This window comes from Stegostoma tigrinum, chromosome 12 (assembly GCF_030684315.1).
Source record: "Stegostoma tigrinum isolate sSteTig4 chromosome 12, sSteTig4.hap1, whole genome shotgun sequence".
NCBI lineage: Eukaryota > Metazoa > Chordata > Chondrichthyes > Orectolobiformes > Stegostomatidae > Stegostoma > Stegostoma tigrinum.
The window spans coordinates 8,796,962-8,816,399 of record NC_081365.1 but is presented as its reverse complement, the minus strand read 5'-3'; the positions used below and the strand labels follow the sequence as shown (position 1 = coordinate 8,816,399).

At 40.7% G+C, this 19,438-nt stretch overlaps 1 long non-coding RNA gene across 2 annotated transcripts in view; it reads left to right on the top strand.

The window, feature by feature from the left end:
- The window catches only part of LOC125456926 (uncharacterized), a 107,152-nt gene extending 88,408 nt beyond the window's left edge, over positions 1-18,744 (top strand). Inside the window, exons 1-3 of one of the 2 annotated variants that reach the window (XR_007248542.2) lie at positions 1,406-2,231; positions 13,538-13,615; positions 17,834-18,744. This is a non-coding gene — a long non-coding RNA (uncharacterized LOC125456926). Of the gene's footprint in view, positions 1-1,405; positions 2,232-13,537; positions 13,616-17,833 lie in introns of those variants that run through there. The other variant, XR_009446542.1, reaches the window with a different exon arrangement.
- The last annotated feature ends 694 nt before the right edge of the window (positions 18,745-19,438 follow it).

Genomic DNA, 19,438 nt, shown 5'->3' with positions numbered 1-19,438 from the left:
CTCTAACTTTGGACTCCCTACCTAACATTGCCTAACAAAACATGCCAACTGCAGTTTTCATATTTTCAATTAATCCCCAGCCTCAATATCTTATAAGGGGAAGAAAGTTCTAAACTTTCACAATCCTTTGTACAACTCTCCTTGTGCTCCTTTAATTCTGGTCTCTTCTGCATCTCTGATTTTAACTCCTCCACCACAGGGAGACATTCCTTCAGTCATCACAACCTTAATGCTTGTAATTCCCTTCCCAAAGCTCTCCTCCTTATTACCTGTCTTTCCCCTTGAAAACATGCATTAAAATCTAACCCTTTGACTATTCTAGTGACAAATTCTTCTGCCAATGATCCTTTGAAATGCTCTGAGATATATTAGAACATAGAACATAGAACATTACAGCACAGTACAGGCCCTTCGGCCCTCGATGTTGTGCCGACCTGTCATACCGATCTCAAGCCCATCTAACCTACACTATTCCATGTACGTCCATATGCTTATCCAGTGACGACTTAAATGTACCTAAAGTTGGCAAATCTACTACCGTTGCAGGCAAAGCGTTCCATTCCCTTACTACTCTGAGTAAAGAAACCACCTCTGACATTTGTCCTATATCTTTCACCCCTCAATTTAAAGCTATGCCCCCTCATGCTCGCCATCACCATCCTAGGAAAAAGGCTCTCCCTATCCACCCTATCTAACCCTCTGATTATTTTATATGTTTCAATTAATTCACCTCTCAACCTTCTTCTCTCTAATAAAAACAGCCTCAAGTCTCTCAGCCTTTCCTCGGAAGACCTTCTCTCCATACCAGGCAACATCCTAGTAAATCTCCTCTGCACCCTTTCCAAAACTTCCACATCCTTCTTATAATGCGGTGACCAGAACTGTACACAATACTCCAAGTGCAGCCACACCAGAGTTTTGTACAGCATCAGCATAACCTCATGGTTCCGGAACTCGATCCCTCTATTAATGAAAGCTAAAACACTGTATGCCTTCTTAACAGCCCTGTCAACCTGGGTGGCAACTTTCAAGGATCTGTGTACATGGACACCGAGATCTCTCTGCTCATCTACACTACTAAGAATCTTACCATTAGCCCAGTACTTAGCCTTCTGGTTACTCCTACCAAAGTGCATCACCTCACACTTGTCTGCATTAAACTCCATTTGCCACCTCTCAGCCCAGCTCTGCAGCTTATCTATGTCTCTCTGCACCCTACAGCATCCTTCGTCACTATCCACAACCCCACCGACCTTAGTGTCGTCTGCAAATTTACTAACCCGTCCTTCTACGCCCTCTTCCAGGTCATTTATAAAAATGACAAACAGCAGTGGACCCAACACCGACCCTTGCGGTACACCAATAGTAACTGGTCTCCAGGATGAATATTTCCCATCAACTACCACCCTCTGTCCTCTTTCAGCAGGCCAATTTCCAATCCAAACTGCTATATCTCCCACAATCCCATTCCTCCACATTTTGTACAATAGCCTACTGTGGGGAACCTTATCGAACGCCTTGCTGAAGGTGCTGCATGAATACATGTTTTGCTGCAAACACTTTACAGTCAATTAAATACATCTGGAATGTACTCACTGTCATTATGTAGGATATAATGTTCAAGGCTAAGATAAACTGATTATTAACCAGGAAGGGAATCAAGGGTCATGGGGACAAGGCGGGAAAGTTAGGTTTAGTTCAGGATTATCAGATTGACTGTGGTTTCCTTGAATGATGGAGCAGACTCAATGGGCTGAATGGCCTACTTCTGTTCCCATGTTTTATGGTAATATATGCTAACTTATATTTGCACAGCAAGATCTCAAAACAGTACTGAGGTAAATAAGCATTTAATCTCGAATTGAATGAACTGCCAGAGGAAATGGTAGATGCAGGTAAATTTACAAGATTTAAAGACGTTTGGACAAAATAAGGACAATTTTGGAGAGATATGCCCCAAACACAAGAAGGTGGGACTGGATTGGTTCAGGAACACTCTGCATGAAAAGGCTACCCCTCAGATCCTTTTTAAATCTTCCCCCTCTCACCTTAAATCTATGTGCTCCAGTTTAGGACTCCCCTACCTGGGAAATCATCATTAGGTACTTAATTCCAGTTTGTTTTTTTGAATTCAAATCCCACCATCTGCCACAGCGGTCTTTGAACACAGGTGTCTTATAATACCACTAGGCCATCACCTCCCCCAGTCGCTTGAAACTTAATGATCATTGGTAAGTTTTGTAATGTATCCTGTTAGGCCATTTCAGTGTGGGTTGTGGAGAGATGATATGATATCAATCATTCTCCTCTTAGATACACAAATCTTGGAATGGTTTTCCAATGAATTGCAATCTACTATCACACTCTATCTGATCTGGGACACTGAATAAACTGGAAATAGTCTTCATCATGTTGGTAACGTTCACACACATTGTGCTGCTTAGTCATTGAACAATGGAAAACCTGGAGGAGTAATAATTTAAAAGGATGTACTCTTCTTCAATGCACAGTAAATAACTCTGTTGTCACCTTTCATCCAAGGAGAGGATGGAACATGATGTGGATATAAAATAGTCTCTCCACTGCTGAGCTCGGTACGCTTGGCATGCTTCATATGCATCCATTGAGTAGCCAGATTCATCCCTGGCCAGTGCACAGATTCATCTGCTAGCCATGATATTATTCAATATCCATGTGTCTATGTTGCAATATGGACATGGTGTTTTGGTGAAACGCTTTTGAGATTAGGACTTGTTTGCCCTTGAAAATTATTTGTTGTGATCTATCAAGTTTGTCTCTGTGATCAAAGTGGATAAATATACTTTAAAAGGTGAGGCAATGGCCTAGTGGTATTAATGGTAACCTATTTATGCAGAGACACGAGTAATGTTTTGGGGACCCGGGTTCCAATCCCACTGCGGAGCTAATGGAATTTGAGTTCAATAAAAATTTCTGCAAGTAAAAGTCTAAAATTGACAATGAAACCATTGTTGATTGTCAGGAAAAAGTTCATCTGGTTCACTAATGTCCTCTAGGGATGGAAACTGCCATCCATACTTGGTGTGGTCCTCAGCAATGTGGTTGACCCTTAAACTGCCCTCTGAGCAATTAGGGATGAGCAATAAATGCTGGCCTAGCCAGTGATGGTCTCAACCCATAAATGAATAAAAAATACCATGAGGCCACCAGCTCTTATGGTTGCTTGTCATCAGCAGTTGCTGTTTGTAATGGTTCACACTGGCTCTGGCCAAAGTGCAACAGATCAACATTGAGCATGTCTTCAACTTTATAATCAATAACATCAGTGTGCAACTCAAGAGGAATACTTTGATTTTTGTAAGGGCTGAGTAACCAGCTCAGCATGTCAACTTTAATAAACTGGAAAGATGGCCTATTATCTCAATTCAAAGTCAGATGCTTGATTATTGACTGATTATTTTTGTACCATGTGCATCTGTTCTGTCATTGTGCCTGTGCTTTGAAGCTCTGAATTGTATTATACTGACATGTAGATGCACTGGTAGTCCTGGCATTGCTTGACTGTGGCATCTACCAAGTAGAAGATTTCTGGAAGCCAGGATGAGATTGCATATTGGCCCTCACTGTGATTCTATCAAGTCATTGAATTATTGATTCAAGAGATGCTGTGAGGAGGACTATCATAGGCTGTGCTACGGCGTGACACTTGCTGGGGTTCTTGTCTGTCAGGATGTGTCATATTACCATGTTGGCAACAGCTCTCGTGTTAGTTTTAGGTTTTTGCATTATCTTGCCTTTTGAGACATATTATTTATTAGTTATAAAAGCTCCCAACTGTCTTATATCACCAGAATGGTGTGTGACGTTAACAATGTGGAAACCTTAGTCATCTTCAGAAATTTTCCTGTTGCTTTTTGGATTCTGAATCTGAATGGCACATTTGGGCACATTTGATAAGAACGTCTTTTAAATTGTACCTGAATCCACCATTTCCTCTGGCAGTCTATTCCTCACACTGACCACTCTCTATGCAAAAAACATTGCCCTCATGTCCTTTTTAAATCTTTCTCCTCTCGCATTAGAAATGTGCCCCCTAGTTTTGAACTCTCCCAGCTTAGGGAAGAAGACCTTTGCTATCCAACTTATCTGTGCCCCTCATGATTTTATAAACTTCTGTAAGGTTACCCCTCAAATCCCTTAGCTCCAGTGAGAAAAGTCCCAGCCTTTCCAGCCTCTTCTTATAACTCAAACCCTCCATTCCTGGCAACATCCTGGTAAGTCTTTCCAATGCCCTCTCCAATTTAATGATATCCTTCCTATAACAGGGTGACCAGAACTGCACATAGTACTCCAGAAAAGGCCTCACCTATGTCCTGCACAACCTGAACATGACATCCCAACTCCTATGTTCAAAGATCTGAGCAATGGTGATACAAATTTCAAAGAATTAAGTACTTGAACCTCAATGTCTCTCGGTTCTACAACACTACCCAGTGCTGTACGATTAATTGTGTAAGTCCTGTCCTTGTTTGTTTTACCAAAATGCAACAGCTCACATTTATCTAAATTAAACTTCATCTGCCATTCCTTGGCCCACTGGCCCATTTGATCAAGATCCCTTTGTAATCTTAGGTAACCTTCTTCACTGTCTACTATGCCACCCTTACCACTAAGCCAATTTTGCACCCAATGAGCAAGCTCACCCTGAATCCTATGTGACCTAACTTGATTAATTAGTCTACCATGTGGAATTTTACCAAAGGCTTTATTAAAGTCCATGTGAACGATATCTACCACCCTGACTTCATCAATCTTTTTGGTTACTTTCTCAAAAAACTCATTCAAGTTTGTGAGACACAATTCCCTTTGCATAAAATCATGCTGACCATCCCAAATCATTCCCTCCTCTGCAAATGCATGTAAATCCTATCTTTCAGAAGCTCCTCCAACAACGTACCTATCACCAATGTCAGACTCACAGGCCCATAGTTCCCAGGCTTCTCCCAGGCTTCGCCTTATATCCTTTCTTAAATAAAGGCATAACATTAGCCAGCTCCTCACCCGTGGCTGTCATTGATACAAAAGCTACTGCTAGGGGCTCCACAATTCCCTCCCTAACTTCTCACAATGTCCTGGGATACTGTTGATCAGGCCCTGGAGATTTATCCACTTTAATGTTTTCAAAGGTACCCAGCACTTCCTCTTCTGTAATATGAACTGTTTTCAAAACATCAATGCTTATTTCCCTCAGTTCTCTAGCCTCCGTTTCTTTCTCTACAGTAAAAACCGATAGTAGAATAAAAAGCAATTGATCATTATAGCAATTGAAAAAACACATTTATGTCAATGATGCAAGTGGGGCTTGAACATTAGTGTATTCTTCCTGTCGTAGTTGTATCAAAAGCAATTGAAGCTTTTTTACAGGTGCAGTAGGTATCCTTGATTGCTATAGAAGATTTAATTGAAGGCATTACCTATGAGCTAGGAGGCCCATGTTCAAGTGCCATCTGATTAGGTTGATTAAAAGTATCTACAAGTTTTAAGGAAGGTGAAGCTAATGGAATTGGCAAAGAAATTAAAGGTGGAGTTGCCTGTAAACCAGAGATTGTTGACACAGAACTTGGAATTGATGGAAAAGCAAAGGGAAGTGTTGGTCCAAGTCATCAGAGTTCAGGATGATTGAATGAAATCACCTTCGATGTTACAAGGAAATGGAGAAGTTAGAAATGGGAACAAGAAAAACTGAACAATTATGAGGTGATGCATTTTGAGAGGTGAAATGCAAGAGGAAAATATACAGTAAATGGCAGAACCCTGAGGAACATTGATATACAGAGGGATCTTGAGGTCCAAATCCGTTCCCTGAATGTGGTAACGAAAGTGGATGCAGTTGTAAAGAAGGCATGTGGTATGTTTGGCTTTATCAGTGGGGCATTGAGTATAAAAGTTGACAAGTCATGTTGTAGCCGTATAAAACTTTACATAGTCATATTTAGAGTGTTGTGTTCAGCTTTGGTGACCACACTATAGGAAGAATGTGGAGGCTTTGGAGAGGATGCAGAAGAGATTTACCAGGATGTTGCCTGGATTGGAGAGTATTAGCTGTAAGGAGAGGTTGGGCAAATGTGGACAGTTTTTGCTACAGAGTTGCAGACTGAGGGGCAATCTGATTAGAAGTATATACAATACTGAGAGGCATGAATAGGGTAGAACATTGGAGTCTTTTTCCCAGAGTAGAAATTTCAAATACTGGGGAGAATAGGTTTAAGGTGAGAGGGGAAAATGTTTAAAGTAGATGCTTGATCAAAGTTTTTACACAGTGAGCGTTAATGCCTGGAACACACTGCCAGGGGAGGTGGTAAAAGCAGATACGTTAGCAAAGTTTAAGATGCATTTAGACAGACACATAAACAGGCAAGGAATGGAAGGGTACAGACTACGTGCGGGCAGATAGGATTAGGTTAGAATGGCATCGTGATCAGAACAGACACGGTGGGCCAAAGGGCCTCTTTCTGTACTGTATGGTTCCACGGTCTGTGTACAGTCTCTTATTTAGAGAGAGGAGACAGAAAAAGAAGTATTGGAATAGAAGAAGGAACAAAAAAGAAATGGAACATAAACATCTTGAAATTGAGGGAAAATTAAGGAAAATAGGATTTAAGAAGCTGGAACTAGAATTTCAGGAGACAGAATTCTATGCTCAGGTGACTGTGTCACAGCACCAGAGATCAGGGTTTAATTCCAGCCTCAGGCGACTGTCTGTGTGGAGTTTGCACATTCTCCCCATGTCTGTGTGGGTTTCTCTGGGTGTTCCATTTTCCTCCCACAGTCACAGAAGTGCAGGTTAGGTGGATTGGCCATGCTAAATTTCCCAATAGTGTCCAGGATAGGGCATGTTGGGTGGATTAGCCTTGAGAAATGCAGTGTCACAGGCATGGGCTAGAGGGCAGATCTGCTCTTCAGAGGGTTGGCGTTATTTAAATATGTATGGGTGCTACCAAACATTAAGGAAAGAGATATCGAGATTTTCTGTAAATAAAACTTAAAGAATTTCGAATGCTGTAGATCAGAAACAAAAACACAAATTGCTGGAAAAGCTCAGCAGGTCTGGCACCATCTGTGGAGAGAAATCAGAATTAATAATTTGTGCCCAGTGACAGTCACTGGACCCAAAACATTAACTCTGATTTTTCTCCACAGATGCTGCAAGACCTACTTAACTTTTCCAGCAATTTCTGCTACTGTGTTCAGAATTTCTTTATTATCTTTGTGAAGTTGGCAAAATAACAGAAATTGTTGAACAGAAACAGTTCATGTAGAGCAGGTTGTCAGGAAGAGTACACGCAATTTATGCACCACTTTTCAGAGGAGGCTTACGGCATTATTAAAAAAAAGGTTCCTCTAGCTGTGTGTGATATAGTTCCTGAGACACACAGGCAGAGCTTTTGAAACATAGGGAAACAGCATGGGCAGAATCTGGAAGGATAACATGAAGTAATTTTGAGTGTTGGATAAATGCATTAGGAATAAATGTCATGTACAAAGCTGTGAAATAAATTATTCTCTGAGAAAAAGTTAAAAATTCACTTCCTCTATTTAATGAGCATGCCTGTTGAAGATCAGAGAGTCAACAGCTAGACAGGCAGCAGCGATGCCTGATGGTTATGAGCTGATTCATAAAATAAAACCTTTTCTCCGTAAATCTGAGAAGGATGAAAGGTGGGAGGGTAGAAGGAAGGCATGCAACCAGCTTCAGGATGGGATACCTGTGAATGCCTCAAGTATTCCTCTTCAGACTGGAATGTATTGAGGATGGAAGCCCAAAAGCCTAAGTGCTTCTGTTGCAATAAAGTCGTACTTTGTTTTTTCAGAATGCTCAAAGTTGCATGGGAAACCCATGGGACTTATTGGGGTTCATAAGAGTAACTCCAGAACAGGAACCAGATTAAAAACACAACAGGTCAAATTGCAGCTTTAAGTACAACCCTGAGACTGAAGGCAAACAGGAAAATGTGTGCAGGAGTGGTGAATAAGATAGATGAAAAATATAAAGGATGTTTTCAACAGAAAATACCTTATTCCTCAAATGATACAGCTATGTTAAAATAACTAGAATGGTAACAATATTAAATCATACAGGAGATACTCAATGTCTTTTGCTGGAAAATTGTAATAGTTCTGGGGGAAGAGACTGGGAGGAATGTGAAAGAGTTTCATTGTGGAGCAGACTGGGCGGAGTGTGAAGTAGATCAACGTCACTGTGAAGCAGACTGGGAGAGCAGACCTGTGTGAAAAGGGCAGCAGTTGTAGGAGATAAAAATCAATGGCAAAAAATCTCTTTAACCTTTTTCTTCTTGTTAGAGCTGACATTTACATCACAGGAAAGCAGGTAGGTGATTGCTGTGCATTTCATCTGTTTTGATTGGCAAAATGGTTTAACTCAGGAGGCATTATTACAACTTAAGGGTACAGTTAGGAATTTCACTTCTAAAATAATTAACATCCAAATAAATAAATTAAATTGAATAGAAATGGCTGGAAAAGTGATGTGTTGCAGCTCCAGTATGTTGGGTCCTTTGGACACAAATGTGGTCACAGTGAACATATCTGTAATTAGTGTTAAATGCTCAAGGAACTTTGGTTCAGAGTTGATAAGCTGGAACCTGAGCTATGAACACCACGACACATCAGGGAGGGGGAGAATTATCTGGATATTGTGTTTCAGGAGACAGTGAAGGTCCCAGAATCATTTCATAAACTTTGGTCCGTGGTTGGGTACAGGAGGGTTTGACGCCAAGTGAGATGATTATTATGGCTTAGAACTTAGCTTTGCAGGTTTTTTTCAGCCAGTGTGCTAGTTCAAAAGGCATGATGTTCCTGTTCCTTATGTGGACAAAGACTGCAGGGAGAATGAATCAACTGACCACAGCACCATGGTCCCAAGCACCAAATGGGGGTGAAAAGTGAAATTTCTTGCTAAACTCCTACAGTGTGGAAGCAGGCCATTCGGTCCATCAAGTACAAAGCGACTTTCCAAAGATTATCCCACGCAGACACCACCCCCCTCCCCCCTGTCCACCGTATCCCTCTAACACTGTATTTTCCATGGGTGATCCACCTAGCCAGCACATCCCTGGACACTTTAGAATGGCCAACCCACCTAACCTGCATACTTTTGGACTGTAAAAGAAAACTAGAGCACCCAGAGGAACCGAAACAGACATGGGGAGAGTGTGCAAACTCCACACAGACAGTCACCCAAAAGTGAATTTGAACAGAATCCCTGGTGCTTTTTTTTTCTCTTTATTCATTCGCGGGATGAGAGTGTCAGTAGCTAGTCATTTGTTGCCCATCCCTTATTACCCAGAGGGCAGTTAAGAGTCATCCACATTGCTGTGAATCTGGAGTCACATGTAAGCCAGGCCAGGTAAGGTTGGCAGTTTTCTTCTCTAAAAGATATTAATAAATCAGATGGGTTTTTCCAACATTTGGCAATGGATTTGATTCCACATATTTATTGAATTCAAATACCATGGTGGGATTCGAAATCAGGCTGCCAGAACATTTTCTGGGTCTCTGAATTAACATTCCAGTGATAATACCACTAGACCATTACCTACCCCTTGGTAGCAGTGCTAACCACTGAGCTACCATGTCAGCCTGTGACTGAAATGGAGTAGAAATAGGGGATAGCACAGTCAGCAGAATACCTACTGTTTTCTGTCACAAAGACAGACAGCCCTGACCTCTGTGTAGCCTGCATAGCGCCAAGGCTAAGAACATCTCTAATGGGCTGGTACGGAACTTGGAATCAGAGAGGAAGGCTCTGGTTGCCATGGTCCATGTCAGTACCAGATAGAAATAAAAAAAAAGCTCTGCTGAGAGATTACGAGCAGCTCAGGGATCAATAAAAAAGCTTAACATAAAGGTACAGAAAGATATCAGGCAGAATAGAGAGGGAGGTATAAAAGGGGTGGAGGAGTTGCATTACTGGTCAAAGAGGATATCACAGCTGTGCTGAAGGAGGGCACTATGGAGGACTCGAGCAGTGAGGCAATATGGGCAGAACTCAGAATAGGAAGGGTGCGGTGACAATGTTGGGGCCGTACTACAGGCCTCCCAACAGCAAGCGTGCAATAGGGGCACAAATATGTAAACAGATTATGGACAGATGTAGGAGCAACAGCTGGTGGTGATGGGAGATTTTAATTTTCCCAGCATTGACTGGGATTCACTCAGTGTTAGGGTTTAGATGGAGCAGAATTTGTAAGGAGTATCCAGGATGGTTTTATAGAGCAGTATGTAAATAGTCCAACTCGGAAAGGGGCCACATTGGACCTGGTGTTAGGGAATGAGCCCTGCCAGGAAGATGAAGTTTCAGTTGGGGATTACTTTGGGAATAGTGATCACAATTCCCTAAGTTTTAGAATACTGATGGACAAAGACGAAAGTGGTCCTAAAGGAAGAGAGCTAAATTGGGGGAAGGCCAACTATAACAAAATTCAGCAGGAGCTGGGGAATGTGGATTGGGAGCAGCTGTTTGAGGGTAAATCCATATTTGATATGTGGGAGGCTTTTAAAGAGAGGTTGATTAGAGTGCAGGACAGTTATGTCCCTAAGAAAATGAGAGATAGAAAAGGCAAGATTAGGGAACCATAGATGACAGGCGAAATTTCGAGACTAGGAAAGAGGAAAAAGGAAGTACACATAAGGTCTAGGTGACTGGAAACAGATGAATCTTTGGAATAATATTGGGAAAGTAGGACCAATCTGAAACGAGGAATTAAGAGAGCTAAAAGGGGTCATGAAATATATTTAGCAAATGGGGTTAAGGAAAATCCCAAAGCCTTTTATTCATATATAAGGAGCAAGACGGTAACAAGAGAAAGGGTTGGCCCACTCATGGACAAAAGAGGGAAGTTATGCGAGGAGTCAGAGAAAATGAATGAGATTCTTAATGAGTACTTTGTGTCAGTATTCACTGAGGAGAGGGACATGATGGATGTTGAGGTTAAGGATAGATGTTTGATTACACCAGGTCAAGTCAACATAAGGAGGGGGGTGGGGGGAAGTGTCAGGTGTTCTAAAAGGCATTAGGGTGGACATGTCCCCAGGTCTGGATGGGATCTATCCCAGGTTACTGAGTGAAGCAAGAGAGGAAATAGCTGGGGCGTTAACAGATATCTTTGCAGCATCCTTGAGCACGGGTGAGGTCCCGGAGGACTGGAGAATTGCTAATGTTGTCCCCTTGTTTAAGAAGGGTAGCAAGGATAATCCAAGTAATTATCGACCGGTGAGCCTGAAGTCAGTGGTGGGAAAGCTGCTGGAGAAGATGCTGAGAGGTAGGATCTATTTACATTTGGAAGAAAATGGGCTTATTAGTGATAGGCAGCATAATTTTGTGCAGGGAAGGTCATGTCTTACCAACTTGATAGAATTCTTTGAGGAAGTGAGAAAGTTAATCGATGAGGGAAGGGCTGTAGATGTCACATACATGGACTTCAGTAAGGCATTTGATAAGGCTCCCAATGGTAGGCTGATGGAGAAAGTGAAGTCTCATGGGGTCCAGGGTGTACTAGCCAGATGGATAGAGAACTGGCTGGACATCTCAAGACAGTTGTAGTGGTAGGGATGTTACCTAGAATGGTGACGAAACGTCTGAAAACTGACCTTCCAGCTCAGCGAGCAAACTCACATCCGGAAGGGAGTTTCTCAAAATGGAGACCTGTGACCAGTGGTGTTCCAGAGGGATCCATGTTGGGGTCACTGTTGTTTGTGATATACATAAAGAAATGGTCTGATTAGCAAGTTTTCAGATGACACTGGGATTGGTGGAGCAGCAGATAGTGAAGGGGACTGAGAGAGAATACAGCTGAATATAGATAAATTGGAGAATTGGGTGGAGAAATGGCAGATGGAGTTCAATCCAGGCATTTTGGAAGATCCAATCCAAGAGCAAACTATATGGTAAATGGAAAAGCCCTGGGGAAAATTGATGCACAGAGAGATATGGGTGTTTAGGTCTATTGTACCCTGAAGGTGGCAGCGTGGGCCGATAGAGTTTTCAAGAAGGCATATGGCATGCTTTCATTCATCGGACGGGGTATTGAGTACAAGAGTTGGCAGGTCGTGTTACAGTTGTATAGGACTTTGGTTCGGCCATATTTGGAATACTGTGTACAGTTCTGGTCGCCATATTACCAGAAGGATGTGGATGCTTTGGAGAGGTTGCAGAGAAGGTTTACCAGGATGTTGCCTGGTATGGAGGGCGCTAGCTATGAAAACAGGTTGAGTAGATTAAGGTTGTATGCATTAGAAAGACAGAGGTTGAGGGGAATCTTGATTGAGATCTATAAAATCATGAGAGGTATAGAGAGGATGGATAGCAAGAAGCTCTTTCCCAGGGGTCACGATTTCAAGATGAGAGGGGAAATGTTTAAGGGAGATATGTGTGGAAAGTTCTTTACGCAGAGGGTGGTGGATGCCTGGAATGCATTGCCAGCCGAGGTGGTAGAGGCGGGCACGATAGCGTCATTTAAGATGTATCTGGACAGATACATGAATGGGCAGGGAGCAGAGCAATACACATCCTTGGAAAATAGGCAACAGGTTTAGATAGAGGATCTGGATTGGTGCAGGCTTGGATGGCCAAAGGGCCTGTTCCTGTGCTGTAATTTTCTTTGTTCTTTGTTCTTCATTTTTTTCTTTTATTCATTTACAGGATGAGGGTGTTTCTGGCTAGGCAGCATTTATTGCCCATCCCTAATTTCCCAGAGACCAGTTAAGAGTCAACGACATTGCTGTGGGTCTGGAGTCACATGTAACCCAGACCAGGTAGGGATGGCAGTTTCCTTCCCTAAAGGACATTTGTGAACCAGATGGGTTTTTCTGACAATCGAACTTTGGATTCATGGTCATCATTAGATTGTTAATTCCAGATCTTTACTGAATTCATGTTCTACCATCTGCTGTGGTGGGATTTGAAACCAGGCCCCAGAATATTATCTGGGTCTCTGCATTACCAGTCCAGCAATAATACCACGAGGCCATCGCCTCCCCAATCTCAGGACTACTACTTGAGCTATGTATAAGATTGTGGAAGGTAATAAAGATTCGACAGGTAAATATTGGTGTGGGAGAAATGGGTTCTGATTTATGGGGCACTGGGTCTAATACTGGGGAAAGAGAAAAATATTTTTCTCCTGTGACTAACTTCAACTGAGTCTTGCTGTGTCCTTTGTCTTGGTAAATCACATAAATAAGGTTGTAGGTAAGTGCTTTAAATTAATTAATGGTGGGAATGGTACAATTGAAGGGGAGTTTAAAAAATCAAAAAGAAACAAAGGAGCAGAGCGCAGAATATTAAAGTGGTGAACAATAATGGAACTGTAACAGAAAGGGACAGAATATTAGTAAATAAGAGCCAAAATAAGTAATAATGTTAAAATGTAAAAACTTAAGGCTCTTTATATAAATGTACACAGTGTTTGTAACAAAATGAATGAGTTATGACATAAATGAAAATAATTGAATATGTCTTTACATATTACATTTACAGAGAAGTGGTTGCACAGTGACCAAGATTGGGAACTGAATATTGAAGGCTATTTGATATTCCAGAAGAACAGGCAAAAAGGTAAAAGTGGTGGGGGGGAGGGGGGGGCCTTTCTTCATAAATGACAGTATCAACCCAGTGGTGAATAGTGACATAGATTGTGAAGTGAAATCAGTTTGCATGACATATAGGAATAACAAGGGAAAGTATCACTTGCAGGTTCCCAAAGTGTTGCCTCCCTTTCAGAGAAATTATAAAGCAGGAAAAAAAAGAGGTATATAAGGAGGGCACTCCCGTAGTCATAGGTAATTTTAGGGTACTTTGGGGAACTTTTCATACAGCAATACTTCGCACAACCTATTCAGGGCTATGCTATTTTCAATCTGGTAATGTATAAGAGGGAGAAGTAGTAAGAGATTTTGCAGTTAAGGATCCTCTAGTGGGCAGTGATAACAACATAATAGGATTTTAAATTCACTTGTCCAAAGCTGGCGAAATAGACTAAGAGAAGGGCAGTAGATGAGCAGTGGCAGACAGTTAGGTAGCTATTTTGTAATGCTCAGCAAAATTGTATTCTGGTCAAAATGAAAGACTTAATGAGAACAGTGAACCATGCAATGTTGTTAACTAAAATGGTCAAGGAAAGTGTGCAATCAAAAACTAGGGCATACGCTTGAAAATTAAAGGTAGGCCAGAGGATTGGGATTTTCTTTCAGGAATCAACAGCAGAGTGACTAAAATCACAGAGAAGAAGAAAAAAAATGAGTGTGATTATAAATTGCAGTGAAACATAAAAGGTATTCCGAAAGAAAGAAATTAACTAAAATGAGTGTGGACCCCTCAAAAGATGTGTTTGGGAACTGATAATGGGGAATTGGGAATTGGAATTTAAGCCAAAATTTTGCATCAGTCTTTACAGTGCAGGACAATAAAAGTATATCAAAGATCTTGTAACAGAACCTATCACAAGGGAAAAAGTATTTGATGAACTAATGGGGCCAAAAGCAACTAAGACACCATGATCTGATGGCCTGAATCAAAGAGTTTTGAAGGAAGTGACTGCAAAGATAATGGAGACAATGGTCAAAATATTCCAGATCTCACTGGATTCCAGGAGGTTTCCAGTAGTTTGGAAAACTATTAATGTGATGCCCCATTCCAGAAAAGAAGGAGACAGAAAGCATAAAACCAAAGAGCAGTTAGCTTAACATGTCTCATTGCGAAAATGTTACAGGCTATGATCAGGGAAGAAATACTGAGACATTTTGCAAAACTTAACACAAGCAGACAGAATCATGGAATGCCTGCGGTGTGGAAGCAAACCAATCGATCCATTGAGTCCACACCAAACCTCTGAAGAGAATTCTACCCAGCCCCACCTGCCTATTCTATCCCTGTAACCCTGCATTTCCCATGGCTGACCCACCTAGCCTGCACATTGTGGAAACTGTGGACAATTTAGCATGGCCAATCCACCTAACCTGCACATCTTTTGGACTTTTGTGAGAGAGTTATTATGTTTGACCAATTTGTTAAACTCCATTGAGGAAGATGCAGAATTGTAAAGGAAATAATAAAAGGAGTGTATTGGCTAATTACGAATAAGCAATAAATGCAACCTCTACACCCTGTGAACAAATGAAAAATAAAACAGTATTGTCATGTGTTTGCAGAAGCAGCCACTAGCAGCTTGTGAAAACTGAAAGAACTGCGGATGCTGTAAATCAGAAACAAAAACAGAAGTTGCTGGAAAAGCTCAGAACTGTTCTGAGGATGGGTCACCAGGCCAGAAAAGTTAACTCTGACTTTTTCTTCACGTATGTTTCCAGACAATAGACAATAGGTGCAGGAGTAGGCCATTTGGCCCTTCGAGCCAGCACCACCAGACCTGCTGAGCTTTTCCATCAACTTCTGTTTTTATAACTGGAAGCTTTTGTTACTGGGGGAGAGCACTGCAACCACCATCCCTGCTTCTTATACTAAGTCTCAGGGCCTATTTGGTTAACAATGGCAGAGGATGAACCACCCATGAGTCTTAACAGAATAGGCATTTTTCTTAACGTGATTTGTATAATGCATGATAGCAAATCGCAAAAGCTGCATTGGCTAATTATACATATTTACTAAAACTATCAGGAGCTGGAAATGACATTCAATCAAAATTGAGAGCTGGACTCCCCCATTCTCTAACCAAGGCTGTCTAACATTATCAGATTGGGGGAGTGTCATGCAGTTTTCTTCAGTAACTCTTTCATTACCACAAGCTTATATCAAACTTAGAACAAATACATAAATAAACAAAAAAAAACAGAATGCAGGAATGTGTTTTAATCTGGCTCATGTCCTCACTTAGCGACAAGCACCACCCAAACTAGAAACTAAGCGAATTGCTTTGAGTGCAGAAAAGCTGTATCAGGTTGAAATGCGGAAATGGGCATTCAAGGTCGTTTATTGATGTTCCCAATTCACTCTTTTAGGAACATCATCTTATTGAAGATGTCCTTTCGAATCAATTTCAACATCTTGCATTGATATAGTACCTTTATCGTCAGAAAATATTTGAAGGTTCTTCACAAGAGTGCCGTTAGTCAGACTTGTCTAAAAGATATGAGCTATTAAGGCAGATGACAAAAACAGTGGTCAAAGAGGCAGGTTTAAGAGGGGTTTATAAAGGAAGAAGTAACAGTTACTGAGACAGGGTGAATTCCAAAGCTTAGGGCCTGGATAACTGTAGAGACGGCTGCCTAGACTGGAACAAAGAAAATGTGTGATGTTACAAGGGCCAAAACTTGAAGAGGATTAACACAATTTGGCATTTTTCAGTGATTCAAATAGACTCTGAGCACTGTTCGAAAAAGAAGCAGTGAGTTCTCCCAATCTCCTGACCCACATTTCATTTGCAGTCACCTGCATGAAAAATAATAATGTAATTCAATCTACCAATCTTGCAATTGTTTGGCAAACCTCACAGTAACAAAATGCCTGCTGTGTTTACACGCAAGTAGCCTCCCCAAAGATACAGAAGTAAAATACTGTAATGTTTAGTTGTTTGCTGTTTGATTTTGCATGTCTCTTGAATCTTCTCTGTCCTGTGTCTTGGCATGATCACTTAGAGAAATAAAAACAACACAGGCTGCTGGAAGCAAGAAAGAGCAGGTATTCTGAAGTATGTGTTATAACCAATATTGGGGATTGCACAGTCCCACCATTCCACTCATCATGACCTCCATTTAACTTCTTTACCCTTGCACCAATATGGCCAATTATATACATTACCTTCCTATCTTAAATTTAGAATTAGTTTTCTTCAATAAACAAACACATTGATTTATTATGAAAGCAGTGTTACTTGGCAAAGGTGTTTAAGCTGATTAACGCACAGTTTGCAATTGGAGAGATTAAGTATTTAACCTTCGAAATAAGCTCCAACAAACACATGCCAATTAAAATTAATAGAAATAAAGAACTTCCTCTATAGAGATTAATTTTTAAAACATCACTTTGGCCAATAACTTGGTTTTTGAAGGAGGAAAGGATATGTACAAAACGTATAAGATGATGTTACAAAGATGCTCAATATTTCTTGGATGTCTTAGATTTTGAAGGAAATACTTGTAGTGAATTCTTCAGAATACATAGTTGAAAGGACACTGTCAATATTATAGTTTTGTTTTTATAAAAGTCTGCTAATAACTGCTTCCTTTGCTGTATACCGTGCTGAAGCTGTTTTGGATGCAGAATGTTTTGTTGTCTGAAATTATTGGGAAACAAGAAGCCCATGAGGAATGGCTGCCCAGCTGATCTCTCCTATTTCTGGAAAGAACCCTCTTGTTGAGTTTGGAGTGAAACCTATTTGGTCTTCTGTAAGAGTGATAAAAGGAACATCTCAATGTTGTGTTTCTTGTGCAAGTTGTGTCTTCCAAGGCTATTCATATGTGACTTGATTACACATGCCAGAACATCAGAATGACAGACTTTGGAATGTTTTATGTCTTATTCTTTTTGCCTTCAAGAGTATCTCATTGGCCAAAATGTTCTTCTTAAAGCCTGTCTTTGTAGAGAAAGCTGTATTCTTTTCCTCTTACCTGGTGGGTTTCTTGGAAGTATTCAAGGGATGAAGATGGATACCTTTGTTTTACTATGTATGTTAATCCAATATTGTATCTTTATCCAACAAGTTTTGTTTTGAAAATACACTAATGATATGTTTATTGAAGAAAGGTGATCCGTAGATTCTTTGCTTAAAATGTGATATAGATAAGTCATTTAATTTGGTATCTTTTCTCTTGTAACTTTTAGAACCAGAGGGATAGACCACTATTTCAACATAAGCCATAATGATGAGTTTCCACTGGTGGTCTGGCATCTGTAGATAGATGTCACTAAAACAGATTGTTGTCACCGGGACTGCGTGGATGCAAAGTCAGGAATTCAGGAATCATCGTGAATTCACAGGTGTTTCACGTTTTGCATCAGATTCTGCAGCAGAAAAGGAAATGATTGCAATGTCCTTTTAGTAATCTCCCTTTTTAAAAATAAGTTCAGGTATTTCTTTAGCACTTCAAATGAACGACTGTCCACAATCGTTTGAACATGACATTCGCTAGGCCACTTTTGGGATACTGTTTGGAATACTGTTCAATTCTAGTCTCTGATATAGGCAAGATATTGTGAAATTTGAAAGGGTTCAGAAAAGATTTACAAGGACGTTGCCAGGATTGGAGGGTTTGAGCTACAGGGAGAGCCTGAATAGGCTGGGGCTATTTTCCCTGGATAATCAGAAGCTAAGGTGTTGACCTTACGGAGGTTTATAAAGTCATGAGGGGCATGGACAAGGTGAATAGTTGTGTTTTTCTCCAGGGTAGGGCAGTCCAAAACTAGAGGGCATATGTTTAAGGCAAATTGGGAAAGATTTAAAGGGGACCTAAGGGGCGGAATTTTCACACAGAGAGTAGTGTGTGTATGGAATGAGCTGCCAGAGGAGGTGGTCGAGGATGGTACAATTACAACATTTAAAAGGATTCTGAATGGGCACGTGAATAGGAGGGATTTAGAGGGATATGGGTCTAATGCTGGCAAACGGGACTAATCTAATTTAGGATATCTGGTCGCCATGGACAAGTTGGACTGAAGGATCTGTTTCCGTGCTGTACAGCTCTATGACTCTAGGAAGCCTCAAGAAAAAAATGATAAAGCATTTTCAAACCACATTGAACAAAGCTTCTGCTCCATGCATAGAAGCTGGTGTACAATCTCTTTATTTTTTTGATATGTAAAACAGAACAATCAGAAATAAAAACAAAGAAGTGCTGAAAACACTCAGAGAGAGAAACAAAGTTAACATTTCACTTCTGTGATTTTTCATCAGAACACCAAACTACAGATTGGTAACAGGCTCTTCTTAAACACTAGCACAAGTCATGTTTCACAAACAAGTGTCTTTCATCTTAATGCATTTATGTTAAAATGCATAAGCACTTAAATGAAACAATTTGCAGGAGCAGTTATACATTTCAACTCTGAAGTAACAAATTATTCATGGAAAGTTATTCAAAGATATAATTGATTCAAATTATGAATTAACCCTGAAGTCAAGTGTGAACTTTTCTCTGCCCCATTTATCTTCAAGAGTATAAAGATCATGATCTAAATGCATCTGCAAAGCCCTTGAGATCTATTCATATTTGAAAATTTCTACTTAACTGTAATTTTTTTGTTGACTCTGCTGCAGAGATAGCTGCAAGGACATGACTGGCCATGAAAAGGCCTCATCATTAATCCATTTAAACTAAATCCCACCCACTCCCCCTCACCCTATCTGTGCTTTCAATAATTCTCTTAAATGATCCTTTGACAGCACTTTTCAAACTCACAGCCACCACTATCTAGAAGGACATGGACAGT